Source organism: Lepidochelys olivacea, assembly GCF_965140295.1.
Source record: "Lepidochelys olivacea isolate rLepOli2 genome assembly, chromosome: 10".
Classification (NCBI taxonomy): domain Eukaryota; kingdom Metazoa; phylum Chordata; order Testudines; family Cheloniidae; genus Lepidochelys; species Lepidochelys olivacea.
In genome coordinates this window covers 5,981,971-6,009,632 of record NC_140420.1, presented here as the reverse complement: position 1 = coordinate 6,009,632, position 27,662 = coordinate 5,981,971, and the positions used below count along the sequence as shown (strand labels likewise).

The window sequence follows — 27,662 nt, the reverse complement described above, 5'->3', positions numbered from 1 at the left end:
CCAATTCTGCATCTTTGGGCTCAGTGCTTTAGTAGAGCTCCTTGGGTAGATTACTAACTCCCCTCTTTAAAAGCGCACATGTCTATGTCAACATGGAAATAAATATGCACTAAATATTTTCATGGTCTGATTGTGGCTAGCAGCCAGCTGATCTGCTTTTTGGCTTGCTAATCCTTCCAGTCAATTAGAGATATTTCTCATGCAACAATCTTAATGTGAAGAGCACGGGTGTGAGCATGCGTGGGAGAGGAATGGGCACTGCTAGCTAAACGAACAGAAGTTACATGGCAGTGCCCACTTGATGAATACGTAGAAGGCCTGAGCTCTTTCTGACCCATGGGATGCTGTGCTTATTGTCAGCTAGATGGTAAAACAGAAGGACACTGTTCTGAAGTCTTCCATAGGCCCCTGGCAACATCTCTGCTAAACAGCTTGCCAAAGTCATTCAGTACATTACTTCGGTTACAAAAATGTTTTAACCTATCAGCTCTGTTTTAATGGAGTGGCCTAATCATTTTTGTACTCTGTAATTATCTGAAGATCACCTTTCAATCCCCAGCTGTCATATTAGACAAGCTAGTTAACGATTACAATGAAAGTAAAGTGTTTGCAGGTTGCTTTGCTTACAAAGGATGTCTTTGTAGTTTACGATTGCTGTCTGCAGTTCCTGTCCTCCAGTTCCATTCTAGAACCATACCTTGCACTCCCCTGAAATCACTGTCACCAAAAATGACCATTTCCTAGATAAAGCTCAGAACTGGTGCTCCATCTTCCTCCTCGTTGACCTGTCAGCTGCCCTTGACATAATCAGCCAGGCTCTTCCTCTTGAAATCTTGTCCTCTCTTGGCTTCTGTGACTCAGTCTTCTCCTGGGTCTCCTCCAGCTTCTAATCACTCCTTCAGCATGTCCTTCAAAAATCTTCCTCATCTCCCCCTCTCAGTTTCTCTGGGGGTCCCACAGGGCTCTGTCCTTGGTCCCCTTCTCTTTTCCCTCTACACCTTGTCTCTGGGTCATCTCATCCACAAACACAAATTCAGTTACCATCTCTGTGTGGACGACGAGGAGATCAACCTCTACTCCAGACCTGCCTGCTTCTGTCCAAATGAAAATCTTGGCCTGTCTCTCTGACGTCTCATGGACGTCTAACTGTCAGCTCAAGCTCAAAGTGGCTACAACCAAGCTCGTAGTCTTCCTCCCCGCACTCTGAGCCTGTCCCGGTAAGCCCTCCCCGCTACCTCCTTTCTTGATCATTGTGGACAACGCCACCATCCTTCCTGTCACTTGGGCCTGTAACCTGGACATCATCTCTGACTCAGATCTCTCTCGAGCTTCACCTCCAGGCTCTACCTAAACCTTGCGGATTCTTTCTATGTAACAGCTCTAAGATCCAGCCTTTCCTATCCATCCACACCCCTAAAACTCTCATCCAGGCTCTTGTTCTCTGGCATCTTGAGTCCTGCAACATCTGTCTCTTAGCAATGCTCATATGCATTCAGAATGCTGCTGCAAGGATCATTTCCTAGTTTGTTGCTCTGACCGTGTCGCTCCTCTCTTTGCATCTCTCTACTGGCTCCTGCTTCTCTATCACATCAAATATAAGCTACTTGTCTTCACTTTCAAGTCCCTTCATGGACTAGCACCCTATCTATCATCTGCCATTCAGTATCAAGATGTTGATTCCTCTCTCCCAACTGCCCACGATGCCCATCACCACCCACGTGTTGCATTTTGAAACAAGCATCTTCCTGCTCTTTCCTGTGCTGCCCCTCGCATTTGGCAGGAACTCTCCGTAAACATCCAACACCAAACATCTTCCTTCTTCAAAACTCTCCTTTTGCATGATACCTACCAAAACCATGGCAATGATTAGGCTACTGGGGTGTTGAGACCTCAGCCTATCATGTTGACCAACATAGTCTCATCGGAGTCCGCTATCTCTGTTTTCATCTGTTGTCTCTTGCCTTGCACTTAGATCGCAAGCTGTTTGGCACATGGACCATCTTTTTGTTCTGTGTTTGTACCGTACCTAGCACAACGGGGTTCTGGCCCATGTTTGGGGCTTTAAGACACTATAGTAATACAAATGATAATAACACATTTTCTAATAAAAAGAAAGGGCCATATTCTCCTCTCAGTTATTCCAGTCCAGCCCCACCGGTTTGGGTCAGGTTGCAGCAGGATTACAGAGCGTTAGTTGGCCCAGTGCACTTACCTTAAAACGATGCTGACTTTCTTTGCTATAATTCATGATTTTGTCCTTTTTCCTAGAATGTAATATTGCAATGACCTAAACATAACACGCCAATCCAGCATAGCGCTTAAGAAGGTACATAACTTTTATCATGTGTGTAGCTCCTCTGGGATGGGTATGCTGGAGCAGGACTGATAAGGATATCGAAGAGCATTACAGTGTGTTACCTTTCCCTTTTTAATGGCAAGCATCATAAGGAGAGGCTGATTGTCAGAGTTACTGAGTACCTACCACTCCAGCTGAAGCCAGTGGCAACTGCCAGGGATCAACAATGAAAATTAGTTAACTATAATTTCTAGGCAGCCGAGAAATGATTGTATTGTGCAAAAACCTCCTTTCTGCAGGCTGCAGTGTTAGTTTCTTAATATTCACTGCACACAACAGTGAAATGCTATGTGCTAGAACCAGAAAACAGACCAAATATATATTTGTTAGTCCCTGTCCCCATACACACACCCCTTGTGGGGTGTTTGCATGGAGGATGCATTACATTATATTGTACTGTATGTCTTGCTAGGCTAGTTGTTGCTTGTTGCTGCACATCTCTTGTTACCAATCATTTAACCTGAGAATTAACTGTAATAAAGATAGTGTTTTGAACCCATTGGATCTGTTTTGCTTGCTTTTCATGGAGCAGAACTGACAATCCAGCTCTGTATTGCCAACTATGATGGTGATATTGACACCTAAGTGCTCCAGAAACTAGACCAATTTCATTTCCATAAGGGGCCATTGCCTGGTAATCATATGGGCAAACCCTGTGGATGGGAGATGTCAGGAACACATTTTCTTCACACTTTCACCATCTCGTTTATGCCCTCTTTTGCCCCCTGGATTGCAGCTGAAAGACTAATCCCAATTTTTAGTGAAGTTGCAACAGTGGTGATAACTATGCTATCCTGGTCTACATTTGAACCAGCAACATAGAGGAGTTGGAGGGGTTCCAGATCCCATTGCCGGCTCTCTAGTCCCTTTTTGCGTTGTATGCAGAAACAGCCCTGGAAATGAAATTTGGAAGACTTGTAAGCTTTGAAAAGCGCATGGAACAGAGAGTGGGTTTCCTGCAGATTATCTGTTGACCTGCAACCAGGTAAATTGTTCCTTGTAAGTACACAAAAGTCCCAGTCACCTAAATTGGGCTGTTATGCAATTTAAAAAAGTCTTCTCTAATCAGCAGCTTCCATTAGGATGGTGATAAAAGCAATAATGGCTGCATTGCTTATTTGCAGCATGCCATTTAGTATTGAAAGCACTAGTAGAGAAACCTGCTTTGAACATATAAATACAAGTGGGAAAAACTCCAACTGCGCAATACTTAAAGGTATTTTGAAGTTTCCCCAGCTATTTATCACATTTGGGGGAATTTAAAAGCTTTACATCTCCTCTGTGTCTTCTGGTCTACTTTTGAAGTAATCCCATGTGGGTAAATTTTGCAACCATAGCTTGCTGGCTGACGAGTGTCTACTGAACAAGTGATGGTGGACACAATTCCAGGGGCGAAGGCGACAGCGTGAAAAAGATTTCACAACAGCGTTTTTCACCCTCTGTAGTTCAGCATATTTAATGTACTTAAAAAGAAAAAAACCCTAAGCCTCTTTTAAAATGTCAGAACCCAGCTGGTGTTATTGACAGTACATAATCCAGAACTGAGAAAACATGCCCAGAGATTGCTAATGTTCATCCACCTTGACTTTTCCAAATGCTACTTTTTACCAGGAAATGAACAGAAACGTTTGTAAATCCATAACACCTATGCACACAGTAAGAGAGGCTCTGATTATCAGTTTGACAGGGCTATTTCAAAATGTCTGAGTTGCTGATATGACCAATGTTAGCCATAGCTAAATCAATGAAGCCACATTGGTTTGAGAGACAGAATAACCCTATAAAGGGAAAAAAAGAGATTCCAGTTTATGCAATTATGAACAAGAGAGCCTGGATGCCTGATCTGAACCTAGTTCCATTGTGTAAAAAAAGAGTTAGACAGGCCCTATCCTCCAGAGCTTACACTGTAAGACAGACAAAAGATAGGAGAAAAAGTATTATTCCCCATTTTACAGATAGAGAACTGAGGCACAGAGAGATTAAGTGTCTTGGCTGAGGTTACACAGGAAGTCTGTGGCAGACAATGGAACGGAACTCAGACCTCCTGAGTCCCAGCCCAGTGCTTGAATCAAAAGTCTCTTTCCTTTCCACTGTATACAGTCCCTGGAAGACTGACCACTTTAACATCTATCGTGAATACCTCTTGCTCCCATTTCTCCCTTTGTCTGACTGTGGAAAGTCCAGGTCTACTGAACATATTCCATTAATTGTGGAGCTGATGAGGAAGTAAATGTGATTGCCTAAAGTCCAGGCATGTAAACATGTTGTCTTGCTCTCTTTAGCCTGTCCAATCAGTTTAGCACTTTAACTCCAATGCCTTCAGCACGCTGCCTTCGTCCATGATGCCTCCCAGCTTCATTCCACCAGCACTACTCAAGCCATCTGGAACACAGTTGCACTTCACTGCATTATCCCTGAGCCTATAGGAAGACTTCCTCCAATCACCTGCTCCATCCTGTCTGACCAGGGGAAAGATTGAGGGGGAAGCATTAGCGGTGCCATATCCAAGCTCTGCCCACTGTCCCAATATCCATCTCCAGCCCCAGAGTACCTGGATATTTCTTCTAAAATTATAAATGGTGATATAGTGATGATGTACATGATTGCATGCCATCATTGGGCACCAGAGTCAACAACTCATTGTATTGAACATGGGTAAGTAGGCTTCTCAGAATTGTCTGCCTGACTGTAACGGGATACAGGAAGATGCCTTGCAGCTTCGCTTCACATACAGGTTTTCTTTGCAACCAAAAGATCTAAAAACTTAAATTTTAGAAAGGTGTACATTTCTGCTGTACTTATTACTGCCATAACTCAGCCCCATGCCTGAGGCTGAGGGAACACTATTAACTTGGTTCCGGTATTTCTGTTGATTCCTCTTCTCTCCCTTGTGATGAGCATTGTCAGCAGTGCCATTTTGCAAACTCCACCGGGACCTCTGGAAAAGATTTTCTTCCATCAAAAACTCACTTCAAGCATCATACACCAACAGAAAGGAAAATATTTTAACTACCTGTTGCACTGCCAGTTTGAACAGTGGGTTGGGGCAAACACAGAACCCACTATTACCTGCAGATCTATATGTTTTTGAATAGCACTAAATATATTTGCAGCTTTTCTTCCTCAGTAGATGTGTTAAGAATGTCTAAGTTTATTCTTTTTACAGCAAACAGTTATATTCCCTTCCTTTGAACAACACACGAAAAGCTGGAATATCTGTGCATTTTCCCAATATTAAAATGCTCGCAGAGTCCTAGATATATTTATAAGATACAAGGCCTCTGAAAGAATGTATTTCAGCTACAAATACACTAGGCATACAGTAAATACATTTGCTCCATGACAATATTTCTGTTATTACTTTATTGGTTTGTTATAGATGTGATTAAAAACTTCCTCATGTATGCAGCCCTCTTATCTAGAAAGATTCTAGAAATATTATAATGATCAGTGTCGACCGTACCTCCACCAAGAGATGGTGCTGTATCTTTACGTTAGTATTAAGCTGTCTTATATGTTATTAGGTTGTTGTATATGACTTGAGGGGAGAGGGGCTTAGTAGGAGGTTAAGTCTGTCTTTGGTGCTGGAGTTGTTACTTGCAGTGTTCCAATAAATCCTGTGATTGCTATAAGCGAGTATAACAATGTTTGAAATGCTAAGCAAACAGTACGTAGAAATCAAAATGACCACCCCAGAGAAGCAGCCATCACTATTTTGGCTTCCTGGACTTCAAATGTTGCGATAATTTTCTATATTGGGGGTGCTTTATGAGGCAAAGCCAAATTATGAAAATGTGAAACTCACTGATCAATTTGTAAACAGCTTGCCAGCAGCTGGTCTAATACCTGAGTAGATTTTTAATTCTTTTTTCAGATGCAGTCAACGTGGATAACAAGCCTTTGAAAAAGTCATTTTTTAATCCTTTTGAGATATGGTGCTGGTAAGGCAGGAATCTAATTTATAACCACCCTAACAAAGGGCATGAAGGATTTCATTTATAGTTTTTTAATTTAGATACCGTGCTCCTAAAATTCATCCCAGCCTCTGAAGAAACTACGGGACAGCTCTGGGGTTTGCCATAACGTTCTTTCTAATCTTTCGGTGAGATGTGATGGCACACAAACGATACAACTGCCTTCTCCAGTATAAAAACTTGGCTTCGCTTGATGGGTAACATTTGTTCTATGACAGAAGTGGCTAAGATCCCCACTTGAAGATCAGAGCCCCGTTGTGCAAGGCAGCAACAACAACAAGCAACAAAGAGGAGAGTAAACTCCCTGGGGCACGGATGATCTGGATGCTAGGAAGGAAACAACAGGTGGAGGAGACAGAGCAATGGGGTTGGGAGGAGGAGGTAATTGATGAGATAATTCTTCTTCACGCAGCGTACAGTCAACCTGTGGAACTCCTTGCCTGAGGAGGTTCTGAAGGCTAGGACTATAACAGGGTTTAAAAGAGAACGAGATAAATTCATGGAGGTTAAGTCCATTAATGGATATTAGCCAGGATGGGTAAGGAATGGTGCCCCTGGACTCTGTTGTCAAAGGATGGAGTGGATGGTAGGAGAGAGATCACTTGATCATTACCTGTTAGGTTCACTCCCTCTGGGGAACCTGGCATTGGCCACTGTAGGTAGACAGAATACTGGGCTGGATGGACCTTTGGTCTGACCCAGTATGGCTATTCTTATGTTCTTATAGATATAAATCGCTGCACAGAGAAAGCTATTGCAAAGCACAAGAACTTGTATTCGTCCTACATACCAAGGAACTATGCTACATGTTCCTGAGTGCTGGCTCTGGGTGGGGCATGGATCAGCGTTCACATCGCACTCCCTGTCCGTACCTGGCACGGGCTGGGGAAGCTAACGATCCAACCAGCAGACCAAATTTGGTGATGAATCCTGGTCACATGCCACCTCAGGTATGTTGTGCATATGCTAAGAAGAAGTGCTAGCTATTGGCACGTTATCTATTAACTTTTAACCCACACGTGGACACAGAGCACTCTTACAACAGTTAAACTAAAATTAGCATCAGAAATCTCAGCTCACTACTGGCTTAGCCAATGCCAGAGGGCAGCGTTAGTATATAGGTCTGTTTGTTAGCCTGGGATAGAACTTTGGGTTTGCTTTTTGATACTCTTATAGTAAAATGTGTAAACAAGGGACAAAGACACTGTGATGTTGCTTCTGCCTTGTCAGCTGGATTTGTTAGTACAATGGGAACAGGTAAGAGCAGTTAAAGCGTTACTCAAGAGCACACTTTAAGTTTGCCTCAACTCCTATCTCAAGGCAAAGTCAAGCAACCAGTCAGGAGGGGCAAAGGGGCTTGGAGGAGGGGGAGGTATAAAACACTGAAAGACCAAATAAATGCCCATCCCTGACTGGAGCACAAAGGGTACAAAAGGGGTGGGATGAAGACCCCAGACCCAAAATGGAACATGACCCTAAGTTGTAAGGGGTGGGACTGTGAGCGTGCATTGCAGGTATAGTTGGGCCTGCTATGGAGGAGGTGGTGGGAATAGGGGAAATGAGAAAGGGGACACAGGCAAGGCTCTGCAGTGTCAGAGCTGGGAAGGGGGATATGGGGTAAATGCTCTGGGAACGGAACACTGGGAAACAGACCCTGCCAGCATGTAGAGATCTGGACATGTTTGTTTGGAACTAACCCCAATAAACATCGCATTGCCGGCACCAGGGGAGGGGGTGAAGGGAAAGCCCTCTCACAGGCAGTGATTTGTAATCACTGGGCATGAGCCCTGAGTTTCAACAGGGCTTTAAAAGATAAGGTAGCAGAAGCAAAACAATTGGGGGCATCATTAGCAGTGTATCTCCTCTGGAATACACATGTGCTTATTGGACAAAACCCCACCTAACGGAGGGGGTAAAAATGTTCCAAATGGTGTCCTCATCCTGCCTCTTTGGAGACAGAAATCCCAAACCCACCTCATAGTACAAAGTGGAATGAATGACTTGCTATCATTCACAGGCTGATCAAGGTCTGACTCAACACCACACTGGCTTCCCTAATGTATTTAGAAAACCTGAGATTGTATTAGATCTTTGGTCTGCTAAATGTGTGAACTCATCTTTGAGGAGAGGCTGAAAAGCACAGTGGGAACCCCTCATGGTGAAATTCCATATACAGAGAAGTAGCATGAAAGCCCCATTTTGTTTAAGTGCATTCCTGCTGTAATCTCAGAGAGACGCCTACACATAGTGAAGCCCCGTGAAAATAGTTTGATAATGGATGGGTCTCCCTAGTTGCACCACTGAATTCTGTGCTCAAGCAGTCTTCCGACTTGCAAACTTGATAACCCATTACCCCTTTTTTTTATAACACAACGTTACTATTGCTTTATGCTTTTGAGTGTTTCCATAGCGTTCTACCCCATGCAGAGAAATACTGGGGGAAAGTCCTGCCACTAAATCACACATGGGAAGCACTAATCAGATGTAACAAGAGAACACAACTAGGAAACGCAATCTGTGCTTATTTTAAACAAGGAAAAGCCCTCTGACTCCAACAGGACTTGGCAAAATGTGTGTCCTGTGGATGGGGCATAGTGTACCCAGAATGTTTTTAAGCCTTGTTCTAAAAGCAGCTGTGGCTTAACTCCCCATTTATAGAGACAGGCCTTACTCCACCCAGAACACACCTGAGCTGGCTGCTTCATGCTGAGTATATATAAGGGCAGATACAAAGGCTGCTTGGCTTTTTAGGTGGTGTTCTCAGAACAGATGTGCAGTAATTGAGAGGTTAGTGGGATGATATGGGGTATAGTGTAATAAGGGAAGAGTTAAGGAGAAATTATACATAGGAAACTCTTTTTAAAACCTGTGTTAAAATAGAATGGGATGTAAAGCATTTTTCTGTTCAAGTTTTAAGTAATCAGCCTCATGAACCCACATATAAACTCAGGGGTATCTTCACCAGGCATTGGTTTGTGTTGTATAGTCAATCACAGCAGTAATGAAAGCCAGCACTCGATCATCACAACTCCTGGGTTTTATTTCTGGTTCTACAACTTCCTCAATGACTCTATGTGCAAAAAAAACCCCTACAAGTTCCTCTGTAAAAGTTAGGCACTTCCCTGTTTAATGTTTGTAACTCACTTTGAGATACTCTCACAGAAGGGACTCCAAAGAACTGTAATCCTTATTGTAATAAACAAGGGATACTAGAGTTGACAGAATTGTTGCAGCTGGGGCCTATGATGTCTGATGAACAGCATGTGATCCAAACTGGTGCTTAGTGGTCCAGAACTTGAACGATAGCACAGAAGCTAAACATTTTGGAGCATGGCTTCTATCGGGAACTCTTGTTTCCCACCGTCCCCTGATTTCACTGTCCTGCTATCACACCCTTGGCACCTCTGGATTGGTTTTGTAGTGACATGGTCTCTGCTGGCCCTGTCTGGTTTAGGGTTGTTACTACTCTAATTTGGAATCCTGTTATCTGTTTCAAAGTAACTCTTACTCTGACATCATACTTCATCTCCTTAAAAGTGATTACTGTTGAACTTTCACTGGAGGAGCCAAACAGTTAATGAATATTAAGTGTTAAGAGCCTGATGAAGCACAACAAGTAGGATTCCTATTTAACAGATGAGTAAACTGAGGCACAGAAGTTAATTGACTCACCCAGGCTACATACCGGTAGTGAGTCATCAAAACAAGCTGGGAATAGGACCCAAGAGTCCTGACTCCCAGTCCCCTGCTCGAGCCATCGGACATAATTTCCTTACAAAGCCAGGAGTAGAATCAAAGGGGCCTCTTGACTCCTTTCCTTGATCAATGAGACCATGCTCTGTTCAGCTTTCAGAAGGAGCTCCTATCTTTGACTTTATTTCAGCTTGTAGTAGCATAGCATCACTCAGTGTCAGAAGTAAGAGATGCTCGATCTTGATTCCAGCAGCCACGGTTCTGAGCGCAGCAAATGATATGAAGTGGACTTGGGTCAACCTCAAGAATCAGTTCAGAATGACTGGCCGTATCCATGTTCTGCTTATTATCCATCCTGCTACCGTGTTCCTCTGAACATTCTTTGCTTCTTGAAATTCCCTCCTCTATATAATCAGAGCAGGACCAGACAGTGCTATACACGGTGTGCTTCTTTATGCAGTTCATATGCAGCAGGAGCACAGAGTCCTGTGCTTGCCAGCTTGTTCATAAGCCTTCATGGTGCACAGTAAGTCCCTCTAGCAGCTGCGGGCAGGAATAGCACCTCCCCTCTCACCTGTTAGTGGGATTGCCCTGTAAATGGCAGGATGCCTCAAATCTCCTGCAAAAGGACAGGTTGCAAGCAGAATGACAAATTGTACACAATACTGAGTGGGTCTTAAGATTCAGCTGCAAAGAGCGAGCCCTGAAGTAAGGGGCCAGATATACCAGAGTGCAGCTTTTCTGCCCTTGGGGCTGCACCAGAGGGGAATTTAACCCCTTATTTTTGAATCACAGTTGAGTCACTCTGTGAGGTTCCAATTTATTCAGCGCCTATCTCTTTGCAAGCCCCTTTGTTTGTGTGTTGCCAGTGGTTCACCCTAGTTTCCTCCTGATCCTCCACTGATTCCCCTGCGGAGTAGGCTGGACAATATCTCCCAGGATGCACTCAATCAGGTGACTTCATGATGCACCACACAGTTTGTTGTGAGAAGAGCCCATCATGATGCATCATGGGAGATGTAGTCCTTCCAAGGAGCCTAGCCCACAGGGGATAATGCAGCAATAGGCACCCTAACGACACCCTGGGAGGCAATGACCATGAGATGGTCAAGTTCAGGATCCTGACACAAGGAAGAAAGGAAAGCAGCAGAATAGGACCCTGGACTTCAGAAAAGCAGACTTTGACTCCCTGAGGGAGCTGATGGGCAAGATCCCCTGGGAGAATAACATGAGGGGGAAAGGAGTCCAGGACAGCTGGCTGTATTTTAAAGAATTCTTATTGAGGTTACAGGGACAAACCATCCCGATGTGTAGAAAGAATAGTAAATATGGCAGGCGACCAGCTTGGCTTAACAGTGAAATCCTTGCTGATCTTAAATACAAAAACGAAGCTTACAAGAAGTGGAAGATTGGACAAATGACCAGGGATGAGTACAAAAATATTGCTCGGGCATGCAGGAGTGAAATCAGGAAGGCCAAATCACACCTGGAGTTGCAGCTAGCAAGAGATGTTAAGAGTAACAAGAAGGGTTTCTTCAGGTATGTTAGCAACAAGAAGAAAGTCAAGGAAAGTGTGGGCCCCTTACTGAATGAGGGAGGTAACCTACTGACAGAGGATGTGGAAAAAGCTAATGTACTCAATGCTTTTTTTGCCTCTGTCTTCACGAACAAGGTCAGCTCCCAGACTACTGCACTGGGCAGCACAGCATGGGGAGGAGGTGACCAGCCCTCTGTGGAGAAAGAAGTGGTTCGGGACTATTTAGAAAAGCTGGACGTGCACAAGTCCATGGGGCTGGATGCGTTGCATCCGAGAATGCTAAAGGAGTTGGCGGATGCGATTGCAGAGCCATTGGCCATTATCTTTGAAAACTCATGGCGATCGGGGAGGTCCCGGATGACTGGAAAAAGGCTAATGTAATGCCCATCTTTAAAAAAGGGAAGAAGGAGGATCCTGGGAACTACAGGCCAGTCAGCCTCACCTCAGGCCCTGGAAAAATCATGGAGCAGGTCCTCAAGGAATCAATTCTGAAGCACTTAGAGGAGAGGAAAGTGATCAGGAACAGTCAGCATGGATTCACCAAGGGCAAGTCATGCCTGACTAATCTAATTGCCTTCTATGACGAGATAACTGGCCCTGTGGATGAAGGGAAAGCAGTGGGTGTGTTGTTCCTTGACTTTAGCAAAGCTTTTGACACTGTCTCCCACAGTATTCTTGCCAGCAAGTTAAAGAAGTATGGGCTGGATGAATGGACTATAAGGTGGATAGAAAGCTGGCTAGATTGTTGGGCTCAACGGGTAGTGATCAATGGCTCCATGTCTAGTTGGCAGCTGGTATCAAGTGGAGTGCCCCAAGGGTCAGTCCTGGGGCCGGTTTTGTTCAATATCTTCATTAATGATCTGGAGGATGGTGTGGATTGCACCCTCAGCAAGTTTGCAGATGACACTAAACTGGGAAGAGAGGTAAATACGCTGGAGGGTAGGGATAGGATACAGAGGGACCTAGACAAATTGGAGGATTGGACCAAAAGAAATCTGATGAAGTTCAACAAGGACAAGTGCAGAGTCCTGCACTTAGGACGGAAGAATCCAATGCACCGCTACAGACTAGGGACCGAATGGCTCGGCAGCAGTTCTGCAGAAAAGGACCTAGGGGTTACAGTGGACGAGAAGCTGGATATGAGTCAACAGTGTGCCCTTGTTGCCAAGAAGGCCAATGGCATTTTGAGATGTATAAGTAGGGGCATTGCCAGCAGATCAAGGGACGTGATCATTCCCCTCTATTCGATACTGGTGAGGCCTCATCTGGAGTACTGTGTCCAGTTTTGGGCCCCACACCACAAGAAGGATGTGGAAAAATTGGAAAGAGTCCAGTGGAGGGCAACAAAAATGATTAGGGGACTGGAACTCATGAGTTATGAGGAGAGGCTGAGGGAACTGGGGATGTTTAGTCTATGGAAGAGAAGAATGAGGGGGGATTTGATAGCTGCTTTCAACTACCTGAAAGGGGGTTCCAAAGAGGATGGCTCTAGACTGTTCTCAGTGGTAGCGGATGACAGGACAAGGAGTAATGGTCTCAAGTTGCTTGCAGTGGGGGAGATTTAGGTTGGATATTAGGAAAAACTTTTTCACTAGGAGGGTGGTGAAACACTGGAATGCGTTACCTAGGGAGGTGGTGGAATCTCCTTCCTTAAAAGTTTTTAAGGTCAGGCTTGACAAAGCCCTGGCTGGGATGATTTAATTGGGGATCGGTCCTGCTTTGAGCAGGGGGTTGGACTAGCTGACCTCCTGAGGTCCCTTCCAATCCTGATAGTCTATGATTCTATGACAGCTCCCAAGAGGCCCCACAGCATCTTAGGCAGATGCAGTTCAGTGAAACTAAACTGAAATATTTTGATTTTGGGTGAAACCAACCGGAAATGAAAAATTTAGTTTAGATTGTTCCTGATGGAAAACTGAAAACCATCAGCAAAATTGAAACTTGTGGAAAATTTCTGGCAAAATCATTTTGAGAGAAAATTCCTGATTGTGTCTGTCACAGAGGTCATGGAGCCTTCCCCACTTGCGTCAAAGAAATTGGAAGAACAAGAGGCAGTTTGCTGTACTAGCCCACATGGTATCAGTATTTCAGTGATGTGAAACCATTGTGTATTCTGAGCTTCAATGTTTGTTCTTCTTGAGTACAGATAACTCCCTATGAAAAAAATCAATAAGCCACCTACGCGTAATGCTAAAATATTGATGTCAGCTCATACATACCATGAGCCCTTCCACCTTTCAAAGTTAGTTTGCCAAAATTTGTCAGAAGTTTCAATACCTGTTAAACATTTATGAGTCATCCATCCTCAGGGGATTTCTGGTGTGTTTTTTGCTGTTATTTTTAATGCATGAAGGAAAGGGGAAGAAAGGAAGGGCACACTCAAGAGGTGGTCGTGGTTTAAGATTATTTATTTATTAGGTCTAATATTGCAATGAGAGTTTCAAAAGCGTTTTATATTACGGACGTAGAAGGCCAAGTTGAGCCAGCGGGTTCTTCTGAATTCAGCAGAACTAATTCTATGCTCATTTATGCCCATGGAACATTACTGATTTGTCCCCATGGAGTCTCAGTTTCAATGTGGTTGCAGATGAGCAGAATTTGGCTCACTGAGAGTAAAGTTTGTGCATATCAGAACTTGCTTCTCATCTGTTAGTAACCGGATCCCGGCTGCTTAAAACATCCATTCTGACAGGGAGCTGTGCCATCTATTGGCACTAAGCAGACTATCTTAAAGATGTATAGCCAGATTTTTAAGAGTATGGCCACTGATATTTGGGCCTTCAGTTTTGGTGGCTCATGTTGGGCAATTAAATGGCTCAAAATAAGTGGCCACTTTAAAAAAAAAAATGCTATTCGATCTGATGTTTGAGGTGTTGAACGCCAAGAACACCAGTGAGAGCTGCAGGTGCTTGGTACTTCTGATAATAAGATGTTATATATTAATCAATTGATGGACTATTTGAGATTGCTGATAATGTGCCATTGTTAGAAGGCACTTCTGCTTTCTCTTTCTCTTTGCTTTCTGCTCATCACATTGCTCTTAGCTATTCCTTGGCATCAATCTCTTTTCCAGTAATTTGTTTGAACCAAAACAAAAATTTTGTGGCCTTTTTTGTTTGTTTGTTCCCTGTAAAACTTTTTGGTTGACCCAAAATGCAGTATTTTTTTGTGTCGTTCCCCCCCCCCAATTTACCCACCAAACTGAAAAATCAGTTATTCACACAGCTCTACTTCTGGCTTAAGCTAACTGTTTTCACTTTCTTTCCATCAATAAGGAAATTCTGTTTTATGACAGGCACAGGCTGATGACATTGATGCAGATAAGGAAACCAGGCAACAGATGAAGCTAATGGGTTGTGATTAGATGAGTCGAATGGGACTTAATGATTGTAGTATGAACCTATTTGCTTACACAGATTTAAAGTAGCAGATAAAATATTTAAGTGTTAAAACAAATAGAAACCACTTATATATCAGGGGTAATATGTAGCTAAAAGGGTGTGCTACAGACTTTGGACTGAACCTGCTATATAGAAATTGGTCTTCATTCTCAACCTTGCCCTTTCGTCTGGTTGCATGGGAAAAATTTGAACAACACTTCAGCAAAAGCGGTAGTGCAAAATTCTGGGCCCTATGCACAGAGCAGATAAGTTGCACGCAGACATTTTTCATGGCAATTAGGGGGAACAGAACCCACCTGTCTAGATCTGCTCTGTAGCAACGGCTACAGTCCCAGTGCAAACAGTAGGCCCCGTGGTCCAATTGTACTCCCTTCTTCCAGGGGCAGGGTGGAGAGAGTTGGAAGGTAGATCCTGTGAGCACAGCTCTATGGGCTGCTGGCTCCTTGCATCCTGCCTCCCCATACACACACCCTCCTGCTTTTCCATGGCAGCCTTGGCTCTCTATGCGAAGATCCAGGGGAAAAGCCTTCAGAAAACAAACAACCCCACTGCCGCCAAATGATCTAAAGGGGCCGCATTAAAGCTTCTCAAAGGCCTCTGAGTGGCATCATCAATCTTCATCCAGGGTCGGGTTCTGTGAGGTTCTGAGCACTTCCTGCAAGGTGGCGCATGCCTGGCAGGATCGGGCCCCTCTGTGGGATGAATAAAAGTCAGTGAGGCTGTGCAGATGGGCATCACAGTCCATCAGTGTCACCACCCACCGCTCTGAAGAGCAGGACAGTTCCTTTGTTGTGGAGAAAGAATCCCGCAGCCAATCAGCCTTATACTCTCACAAGAAAACAATAGGTAAGGGAAACGTTGGCAGAACCTGCCGCTCTCAGCATCTCTTTTGCACACCGCTTCCAACGCAGAACCAGGGTCCCATCTGTCAGCACTGGCATCTCTTCAAGAGATCAGAAAGGGTGTGTGGGGCTGGGGGGGAAAAACCCACTTGTTTTGCCTTGGCACACTGCGATTTCACTCCCATCTACCATTTGCCTGAAGAGCCGGTACTATCAGCTTCTTTTATCCTGTTTTTAAAAAATCAGTGCAGGTTTCACAGATGCCAGCTCTGGTTCAGGAGCTGTTCGAAAGAAGTTGCAGACAAAGCCAACGAGCTGGCAGACAATCTGGGCACTGGGCCGTCATGCCCTGGGCATGGCGACATAATGCTGTTTGCAGCTGCTTTATTCCAGAAGAAATTGCATTAAGCCACCATACACAGAAATTTCTTCCGCTGTGGGGTCCAGATGGAGTGGGCACCTGAGTAAGGTTATGGATGCTATTTGTATGACAGCAAAGGCAAATCTCACTTTGGCTTTAGTGACATTTAAAGAGCATTTAAAAGAGCAAAACTCTTGTTGCAGGAAACAGAATTAACTGATTGCCACAATTTATTTTCTTTTACTGAGGCAACGGCTCCAAGCCAAAGGAGCCGAACGCTGCCTTGGAGTTAAACGCTTCTATTTATTTGTCTTATGGTGATGGCTAAAAGCCTCAGTGGGGATCATGTGCCCATTGTGCTAGGAGCTGTACAAACCCACAGTAAGAGTCACTCCGTTCCCCAAAGAGTTTACTCTCTAAGTAGATGAGACAGACGGATGATGACAGAGGGTGGAAACTGAGGCAGAGAGGGTGAAGTGACTGCCTAAGGTCACACAGCAAGTCAGAAGCAGAGCCAAGAACAGAACCCATGTCTTTTGATTCCCAGTCCAGTCCCTAGCCACTGCACCTCACTGCCTTCCTTTCTCAGTAGTGCCTTTCCCTCCCTGAAAAGGACCAGGCCATATTACTGTCTGTTATACACAGGGTTTCTGGTTTTAGGTTAAAACCCCACCCAAGAAAAAATTAATTGAAACTACATTATAAAGCATCCAAGGTATCTAGAAATCACCATTTAGCAGGGTTGAAAATTCTTTGTAAAAGAGGCTAGTATGTCCTACAGATCTCCCCTGCTCATTGAGAATGCATTATTGACAATATGGGGTTTTAGCAGAAGTCAACTTTTGGTATAATTAAAGGAAAGCAATTTTTGCCCAATCCTTCACAATTTTATTTCAAATATACAGAGTAAGATATTTTCTTATGTTTTCAGTAAAAGGCAGGGTGTCAAGTATACAAGATTATGGTGATGGGGGTATATTAAAAACCTGAAAAGCATGTGCAGAGAACAGGTGATAAGGGTGTACAGCAGAGCTGAGGCAGGATAAGCTATGGTTTGCAGTAAGTCTGTACACTGCTCTAGAAGTTACGTCAAGGTTTCTTCGCTACAATCACTGCATATGTCCTGCTGCTTTTCTTAGCCAACCACAGGTATGTCTACACTGCAATGTAAATCCAGGGTTAATAGACCTTGAATTAGCAAACCTGGGTTTGTTAACCTAGGGCTTGAGTGCTTACACTCATTTGTAACCCCAGGTTAGGAATTGTTGAACTCTGGGTCCCAACCTGGGGCTACAATGCATTACATGGGCCCCAGTCCAATCCCCCATATCCCAGACTTCCTAGCACCCTTCCCAAATGTTGCCACTCTAGTCCTTTGTTTGTGGTGCAGTATTGGGAAACTTGACTGTCCACCAAATGTGATGGTTCAGAGAAAAAAGAACATTGGCCCATGGCATTGTGGGATACTCTTGGAAGACTCCCAGAGCACAAATCCAGTGGGGCTGCATCTACACTTCAAAGCAATAGGGCTTGAACCCTGAGTCCCAGCTTGACTTTGGCGCAAACTCTCCACTCCTGTGGGGTCCTAGAACCCTGGGTCTAAGCCCTGGGTTAGTGCAATTTGGGTATAGATGGAAGAGGGGCTAGGCTTGATCCTGTGTTTGAACCCTGGGCTTCCATTGCAGTGTAGACTTACCCCACATGTCTCTAGCGCTTATTGATTTCTTTACAAATGCTGTGCAGAACTACGTTTAAAGTGGTTACACTCAATCACTATCAAACCTTCCAGCTGGTAAGTGCACCCAGGCCAGTGTGTGGGCTGCATTCCCAACAATGGGAAATATTGTTATTACATTTTAGGATATTGGGATATTGGTAATTCCATAACAGGACCTGGGTGCTGTATCCCTGAAATTACTCTCAAATTAGTTTTCAAAAATCCGACGGATGATTTGCAATTTGAGAGAATCCCGGAAGGTATATTGATGGCACTCGATGCCAGGGCACTTTGTTGTGAATGTACTTTATTTAGTAAGATGCTGGGCAAAAATATCTAATCGTAACTTTCCGCTGTTCTCACCGCGAGAGAGAACTTGTACGATTTGTATCAACCCAGTTCAGCTGAGACTGCAATCAATAGGAGTCTCACCACTAACTTCAGCTGGATTTGGAGCAAGTCTTACATCCTTCCACTTGTCTGGAGGAAATAGCTTGATTAAACTGAGCTGTCTCCAGCTGGTTACAGAATTGAATGTTTGGGTGCTGCTCCTGCTCGGATTCAAATGATAAGAACATAAGAATGGACATCGTGGGTCAGACCAAAGGTCCATCTAGCCCAGTTTCCTGTCTTCCGACTGTGGCCAATGCCAGGTGCCCCAGAGGGAATGAACAGAACAGGGAATCCTCAAGTGATCCATCCCCTGTCGCCCATTCCCAGCTTGGCAAACAGAGGCTAGGGACACCATCCCTGCCCATCCTGGCTATTAGCTATTGATCTGATTTAGAGGACATTAATCTGTTTGTAGCCTCTGAGGGGAAAGCAAAGCAGGCCTGCTCAGGCAGTCTGACATGCTGGGAACTCACAGTGCAGGCAGGGGATGTTCAGCTTGGAATTAGCTCAGGCAGAAGGGAGAGATCTGCGTCTCCACTCATCAGAGGTTTAGGAGCTGGAAGAAGCCTGAGTGTGGATGCCCTTGATGGACCATGGAGGGGAAATGCAGGTACAGCTGGCTGGAACTGTGACATGCCGTACATCAAGTTATAAGGCGGGTGGAGAACTTGCTTACGGACTCACTACATGACGTTGGGCAAATCACTACAGGCCAGATTTTTAAAGTGATGTAGGCTCACGTAGGTGCCTAGTGGGATTTTCTAAAGTGCCTCGGTGCCTAACTCAAAATTAATCCCAGACTATCAAAAGTGGGGATTTTGAATTTTGTTTTGCTCGAAAAGGCTTCAAACGTGGAGAGCACCTATGGGGACTCTGCTCCTTACACACCGTTCAAGGGGTATAATTTTCACAGTTGGGAGGGTAGAGAGTACAGCTGTTGACATTTTTCATCAGACACTTTCAAAATGGACATTTTGCCCTGATTTCCAGTGCCTCAGTGGTTTGGTGCCTTAGGGCCTATTTTTCAGCAGTAGGGTGCACCTGCCGCTGACCTCAGCTGGCATTCTGGGTGCTCAGCAATATTTACGATTTTTGTCACTTTCACCTGCAGTCGAATCAGGAATCAAAGAGGTGCATAAAAACGAAAGAGGAGAGGAAAATAACCAGATTCTTGTAACCCTCAGTAAAAACTTGGGTCAGGTTTTTAGGCTTTGGACAAAAATTCTGGGAGTCTTCACTCTTCTACCGATCATTAGAAACAGATGCTGGCCCTGTATCTGTCCATCTCTAGAGGAAAGGCTCCCACACACACGTTAAAGTGGAGAGCATTTCCCAAGCTAGGTAGATGGGCTGACAGCCTCATAAGGTTTACACAGATCAGCTATTCTCATGCTCAGTATTTTCTGGTGTCCAAGAACTCTCCCATGCTTTTTTTTGGTTTGTATTTTTTGTAACGGGGATCGGGATGGAGTGATTCTCCCACCAGATAATGGGTATTTTGACTCAGCCTTGCTTCTGCCGGGTGTCTACAGGCACAGATTTCCAGGACTGCATAATGGTTATGGTGCCACCGATGCTCTTGATTTTATTGTCCAGTGCAGAGGGGTTTGTTTTTTTGTGAGCATTACCACTCTCCTGTGCATGGAAATGTACTGAGGAGATGGAACAGTGCCAAGACATTAACTAACCAGGAACACAGGAAATGGCAGGTAAGATAAAAGCACACTTAATCTGGGATGTGATGATAAATACACTGGGCCAAAGGTGTACCTGGTGTAACTCCATTAGCTCTGGTGGAGCGACACTATGGATGAATTAAACCCATTTACTTCGATTGTTCCTGGTCTTGTCTCCCCTGGGCCTCAGCTGGCACAGGTAGAATAGTTCGGCATAACAATAACAATATTTGCTTGGTACAACCAGAGATAAGCCAAAGCTAGAACCTCAGTTCTGAACCTCTTTGAATTTGGGGCAAGGGAAGTAAGCAGGGGGTTTGGGAGAGTCCTACTCCGGGATTGCAGTCTGCCCATGCAGTTTTGGTCCTGGGCTGGCTATAAACCGGAAACGATCTATTTCCAGTCCTAGTTGTGGGTGGCTAACTTCTCATGAGAATAGCCCAAGAAATTCTGGCACCCATCCAGCCTGAACCTCCAGTTCAGCTTCCAGCTCTGAACCTAAGCCAACAGTAAATCTAAATGCAGCAGACGTCAGCGTACATCTGGCGTGAATTGAGCTCTTACTGTATTAGAGAAATTCCAAAGTATCTAAGGGGCATGGATACAGATATCAATACACGGGTTATCTAACCAGCCCACTTTGTTAATTCACCTACCAGGAGGTTTAAGGTGGAAGACAAAATTCATGTTTTGCTCGAAAAGGCTTCAAACGTGGAGAGCACCTATGGGGACTCTGCTCCTTACACACCGTTCAAGGGGTATAATTTTCACAGTTGGGAGGGTAGAGAGTACAGCTGTTGACATTTTTCATCTGACACTTTCAAAATGGACATTTTGCCAGGCATGTGCATTTTTGACTGGGTTTTTTGTTGTTGTTGTTGTTTTGTTGTTTTAGGTTTTGGTAAAAAAAATTTGAAACCTGAAAATTGACGATTTTCTTTTATAGCAACCAAAAAACTTAAACATCAGCCCAAACCCAAACTGTTTCCAGGTTTCAAAGGAAATTGTTTGGGGAATGGTTGGGGGTTTTCAGTCGTCCAACAAACACTTTTGAAGAAAAATCTAGACAAAAATGAAAACGTTACTGCTTCTGTCACATTTTCAAGGGAACAAAAGACATTTCCTGACCAGCTCTTGCAAGGAGCTCCTGTTTCAATGTTTGCAGGATGTGTTGTGTGGCCTTCCTCAGGATAAGTCCCCATTATGCGTCCCCATGTCAGCTCTCCTCTACAAAAGCAAAATGATAAATGAGGGAATCGCCACATGGTCAGCATTCAACTAAGTGCCATGATGCAGAACATGAGTGTTGTACAAGCGGGTAAAGTGGATTTCAAAATAACCACAATAACAAACCATTTCTGGCACCGGAATAACAAAGTTAATTGAGGGCTTAGCTACAGTGCTGCTCCTGACTTAGCTACAGGCCCAGCAGGTGTGAATCAGCATCCATGAAGTGACGTCAATTTACGCCAGATCAAGATCTGGCCCCTGATTTGATACTTTTCAAGTCTTTGGAGTATCTGGGATCCTTGAGACACAAGTCCCCCTAATCGTTTGTTACTAGATGCTCAGTCCCAAGCTTGTGTCTTCTTAAAGAATGTTACTATTACATATCTCCTGACAGCATGGGACATTACACTTCAGATGATATTCAATCAGTTCCCATTGAAATGGCACAAATATCACTGATTTGCTATATTAACTTCACCTAATTGAGTCTTTGCCCATGCAGACCAACAGTCATATTAGTGGCCATAAAACTGCAGGCTGTGTTCATTAATTACAGACAATGTCATTTGTTAGGGGCTTCCGAGGAGAAAGTGGTGGGTGTTCATTGAATGCATGACTTCTGTCAACAATGTCAAACCGTGATTTGAGGACTTGGTAACTCAGCCAGAGGTTAGGGACCTATTACAGGAGTGGGTGGGTGAGGTTCTGTGGCCTGCAATGTGCAGGAAGTCAGATTCCATGATCAAGATGGCCTCTTCTGACCTTAGAGTCTATGAGCAGTCCTGCCATATAAGCTCTGACTTTTTCAACTAAACACTTCTCTATTGGAAAATGCTTACTTGTCAGAACCAAAACTTTTTTGGGGAAATATATCAGTTTTGACAAAGATTCTGTTGGAATCTGTTCCATTGCATGATTCTGTTGGAAAAGTTTCTCAGGCCCAGGATGGAATTTCTGGTTGATAGAAAGAACCAACTTCCTTACCCGCGCCCCCAAGACAATAGACCAATGGTTCTATGGCACTCCCTTAGGATGGGGGAGACCCAGGTTTGAGCCTGCTTTGACTCAAGTAGAGCAGTGACTTGAACCTGGCTCTCTAACATCCTGAGGAGGGGGTGCCCAAACCGGCAGGCTAGAGAGTCAGTCTTTCTCCAGCCCACTGAATATTTAATTATTTACACACATTGGAACAGCTCTGGCAGGAAAGCTTGAGAGAGACTGCTTCTGGGTGGTAGTGAATACCCTAGTCACCAGGCTATTCTGTGTCTTCCTCTATCATGGATTTTCTGTAAATAGTTTAGAAAGGTCTTGGTTTTGTTCCAATGCATAACAAAAACGTCAACACCTGGAAATTTTTTACCTTTTTTCCCATCTGGCCTGACCCATCATAGTATCTGCGTGCCTTGTGTTGCAGCCAGCTCAGAACACCTGCACTGCGGTCAATGGACCTGGACCATTTTGATACAAGCCAGCAGCTGAAATATACCTGTAGGAGGAATAATCTGATGAGGCACAGAACCATTTTCCATTCCATTGCATGATCTATTCACTTGCCAACGAGACTATGGTCAGACAAGAGGAGATACTGGCTCATGATGCATCCTCCCCAGGCATAAATTTCCTTCTGACTAAAATTCTGCAAATTGAATAAGCTGGTCTGGAGCACTCTAAATTATTGCTTTGTCAGGTGTCCTCCCATATCCTTCACTAACGAATACCAAGTAAAGGAAAAATACACAAAGTCACTCTGCTTAATTACATGTCACAGCTTGGAAATAGGTGGTTTGGGAATGATGGATTAGATTTACAAAAAAGCGTGTAAAAAGAAATCAGGAGCTTTAACACCAAAACCATGTACCTATTGCCAGTGCACATGCAGCCATATTAATTACTGGATTAATACATTGATTGGTTTTATATTAGATCTCAATGACCTGGGTTAAGAGTTCGGCCTCCTAAACAACACCAGTGTCAGGATTATCGGGGTGAGAATCACCGTTAGGAATATCATTAGTTTTGGAGACTCTAACATCACACAAGGAACAATGGCCACCACAGATGTGCTCACAAGTTCTTAACCATCCTTTTATTAAGAAACTTACTAAGCAGATCCACACTATCAAAAACACTACTACCATCCAACAGTAAAGAAAGGGGTAACACAGCACGTCTAGTCTTAATACTGGCATCACTTACATTTCCTGGTAGGGATCCTGAGGTCCCCCAAAGGACACGGGCCACGATCTCCTTCCCCCAAAGCACACGGGCTATGATACAGCCTTTATAGTGCATTTCGCTGATGCCCTCTGTACCCTCATGCTGATCCATAATGGTTTCAGCCTCTTTTCTTATCTGTACTTCCACACCCCAAACTTTTAGGGCACTTTGTTTTTCATTGGCTAAAATTCCTTTGTTCCTCTTACATTCATTAGCATTGATGTCAAGGAGTTGCTATGGTAACTCATGGTCATTGCAGAATTCCTCAAGGTGTTACTCCAGGTCATCTTGCAATATTAACTGATACATTGCGACATATTTTCCAATCTATTGCTGCAGTTTCCAGAACATCAGCACATCTCTTACGGTAATCTTACACTTTAATGGTACTGAGTTCTCTCTTGGTCAACTAGTTTGAGACCTTCTATGGCCAAGCTCATATTTTAAGGACCTAGAGCCTACAGGCCTTCCATTACAGCTTATCTTACTTATATACCTAATACATACTCATCAGTGATACCTACTTATTAGTCCCATAACCCTGTGGTGTGAGCCTATATACTTTACCACTTAAATCTACAGCTCTAATCTAATCCCCATACATTAATTACCTTATTATGTGATTATATCCATATTTAGCTACCACATGTCTAGATAATAGCCTGCATCTATCAAACATCTTTCTCTCTGATGTGCTTTGCAAGCTGCATGACAGATTCTCTTACCATTGTAGGCAAAGCCAAGCCTTCCTCATTGTGGTTGAGCATGAGCTAGCTCTTTGAATCTGGGATGTGTTCAGGGTCCTAGGGCATCAGGTCCTGCAGTTGTGGAATTCCAGCTTCTTTCACCTGCTGGATCAAGAGAGGCATCCATTTTTTAATACTTGGAAGCAAATATTTTTTGGTGCGCACTTCAGGTTTGAAAGTTCTGCCATAAAGAACTCTTCCAAAAGGGCACTTATGGCGTTTCAAGCTTTTTCCCATTTGACAGACTGACCTGCAAAGCAGCGTAATCTGAACACAAAGCTCTAGCAGGGGAGCTGTTCAGGCTGCTTGTGCTTATTATGGATGGATGCAGCTCTTTTGAAGTGACACTCACGGAATTGTCAAGTGTCTGTTATCAGGGCCGGCTCCAGGCACCAGCAAACCAAGCAGGTGCCTGGGGCGGCAAAAACGCTGGAGCCGGCCCTGTCTGTTATCACAGCTGGCATGTAGATTTTGTTCCCCTTCCCTTTGAAATCAAGTCCAACTAGAAAGTATCAGCATTAGCTATCTGAGAGAGTCAGTGTAGATACAAGTTTGTATTGTGCTCACCACCTTAGTACGTGGGCACATCGCAGAACTTAGAAAGCAAACATAATACTGTTACTGCAATAATGAGTTAAATCAGCCCTAAGGTCTCACCGCGAAAGATAAACTATCCCTCCCAGAAGAACGCAGCCTGAAATCAAGGAAGAGGTGCATTAAATTATATGAACTAAAAACTTCTTACATCACAGTCTCAGAGGCACCAACCTCTAGCTCTGATCCACCTATGGGGCAAGTTACAAGGAGTAGAGAAGTGGTTCTCAAACTGTGGGTCAGGAGCCCATTTTAATGGGCTCACCAGGGCTGGCTTAGACTTGCTGAGGCCTAGGGTCGGAGCCGAAGCGCGAGACGCACCACTCGGGGCCAGAGCCGAAGCCTAAGACCCACTGCCTGGGGCTGAAGCCTGAGGCCTTCAGCCCTGAGCAGCGGGGCTCAGGTTACAGGCTCCCTGCTGGGGCTGAAGCCCTTGGGCTTCATTTTTGGCTTCCTCATCTGTGGTGGTGGGGCTTTGGCTTTGACCACCCCACCTGGGGTGGCGGGGATTGGGCTCTGGCTCAGGCATCGGTCCTCCCTTCTGGGGTCATGTAGTAATTTTTGTTGTCAGAAGTGGGGTCGCAGTGCAATGAAGTTTGAGAACCCCTGGGGTAGAGGATTGATTCTTCTCTCATTGGTATAAATCAAGAGTAATAGCCAGACTGATCTAAATGAGATTAGAGTCAGCTCGCAGGACTCTTGTCTCAGAATAACAGTTCCCAGCCTCATTGGTATCTATTCCCTATGCTGTTGAGCCCCAGGGACCGTCAGAAATAGCCATTGATGGACCTATCTTCCATGAATTTATCTAGTTCTTTTTTGAACCCTATTATAGTGTTGGCCTTCACAACATCCTCTGGCAAGGAGTTCCACAGGTTGACTGTGCATCATTTGAAGAAATACTTCCTTTTGTTTGTTTTAAACCTGCTGCCTATTAAATGGTAAATGGTCTTCGCTAAGTGCATCTCTCGGACACTTCCAACTTCTTCCTGTTGCGCCTTAGGGAGGTTGTTTGTTTGTTAATACATATCAATATCTCATATCAGAGAATGTCTCCAAAGATTCACAAAGGATGAAATGTAGCCCTGTGCAGATAGCCAGGGCAAAATCCATGAACTGTAGTTATAGACCTTTTGCTGGCCTTATGTAGAGTAATCGATTACACTCAACATGAGCTGTCTCAGTAGACTCGTGGGACCAGATTCCATCTGGTTTTAGACCAGCTCCGACCAATCCCGAACCTGCTGGAGGGCCCTCAAACGGAAAGTGTGGAGAGGAGGAAGGCTGTGGTATTGCAAAGGTGTCACAACCTCCTGAGCACAAGGCTTTGCTGCCCATGGAGCACGAAGGAACTTGTACAGACCGCAGAATTTGGCCCACCTGTCCCTTAAAGGCATTTGATGGCGTTATGCAGTTTTTTTCTGTTTACTGCTTCATTTATTCCTATCTGTAGTTGTGTGGGTGGGTTAGACAATAAAATATTCAAGAGTCTCCCTAGATTCATAGGTTTTAGGGGCAGAAGAAACCATTAGATCATCTGGAGTCTGACCACTTGCCTTATGCAGACTGATGTAGGTGAATGCACAGGGCAGATGTAATTCAGTGTGAGCTTTAATTGAGATACAACTGGAGTTAAGAACAATCTGGTTAATTCTGTAGTCTAGAAGAAGTTTCATTTCCTTTCATTACTCATCACTGTCATCATGTCTTTGCCTTTTTTGCTTCCACTTTCTTAACCTCGATACCAATAGCAAGGAGTATCTGATGGCACCGTTCAGATCTGGAGGGGACCCTGGCATCCAGGCAAGGTGATCTTTTAAAACAAGTCTGTACTTTTGCAGCAAAAGAGCCCGCGTCTGTAATATGCAAAATCCATTACACTCTGCTGAGCATTTTTCAGCACACAGGTATCAGCGACAGTGGTGAATCATAAGTACCAATTTGAGACTAGAAGGAAAATACAGTGCAACAAATGGTTCTATTAATTTGATTACATCTGTTTCCCTTGCTCTTGCTCTGTCATTTTGCAGCTGACAGTGGGTTTATGAGTGGCTACCAGAGCTGAAAAGTGAGAGCGAGAAAGATAGCAAAAGCTGTAGCTAGCAGAAGACAGTGTGGCCTAGTGGATAGGGCACGGGGTTAAAACTCCAGAGACCTGGGTTTTACTTGGCTGTACCACTGTGTGGCCTTGAGCAAGTCACTGCACGTCTCTGAGCTTGTTTCCCTCCCCACTTTGCCTATCCTTCCTATTTAGATTGTCAGAGCAGAGACTCTCTCACTGTGCTGTACAGCTCCTAGCACAATGGGACTTAGGTGCTACTGGAGTGATAACTATCTCAAGGCAGCAAGATGTCCACTGCACAGGGTAAGACTTAGGGGTTTCCGTTAGCTGTGATACTGAAGAAGAAATCAGAGTATGGGGAATATGGCCTTCCCACCGGATGAAAAAGCCCATGGCTGTTGCTTTTTAGTCAGTGGGTGATAGTGGAGTGGAAGCCAGCAACTTCCAAAGAGGTCTGTGGTACTGTGCAAGAGAGAGAAGGGAAGGAACCCATCCCAGGGAGAGGTGTGCACAGAGTGTATATGCTGGCACTGAGTGGGGCGAAGGTATGCGGCTTTGTATCATTTAAAGTCTGCTTACCCAGACAATTCAGAAGCTCTGCCGATGGGCTGTGCGAACCCTGCTGACCATAAATGATGGCCATGAATCCAGCAGGGTCTCATCTCTTGAAGGTGGAGGATTTAAATCTGGGTGAAATTGGGTTATTTCTTGAGTCATTCAGAGTGTTAAAATCCCAATCTTGCCAACCGTTACTCCCAGGATTAGTAATTCCATGGAACTACATGGCCCATAGCGTGGCAGGGAATTTTAAGCTAAAGACGACTAGTGCGGACAAAGCCAAAGAGCCTGAGAGCAGCCACAGC

General features: G+C 44.4%; 1 long non-coding RNA gene across 1 annotated transcript; it reads right to left on the bottom strand.

Annotated features, from left to right (window-relative positions):
• Nucleotides 1–20,876: 20,876 nt before the first annotated feature.
• LOC311527193 lies at nucleotides 20,877–24,242 on the bottom strand. Its single transcript, XR_014713273.1, has 3 exons — nucleotides 24,123–24,242; nucleotides 22,541–22,666; nucleotides 20,877–21,177 (listed from the first exon to the last, which is right to left on the bottom strand). It is a non-coding gene; the product is annotated as an uncharacterized lncRNA (long non-coding RNA).
• Between the last annotated feature and the right edge of the window lie 3,420 nt (nucleotides 24,243–27,662).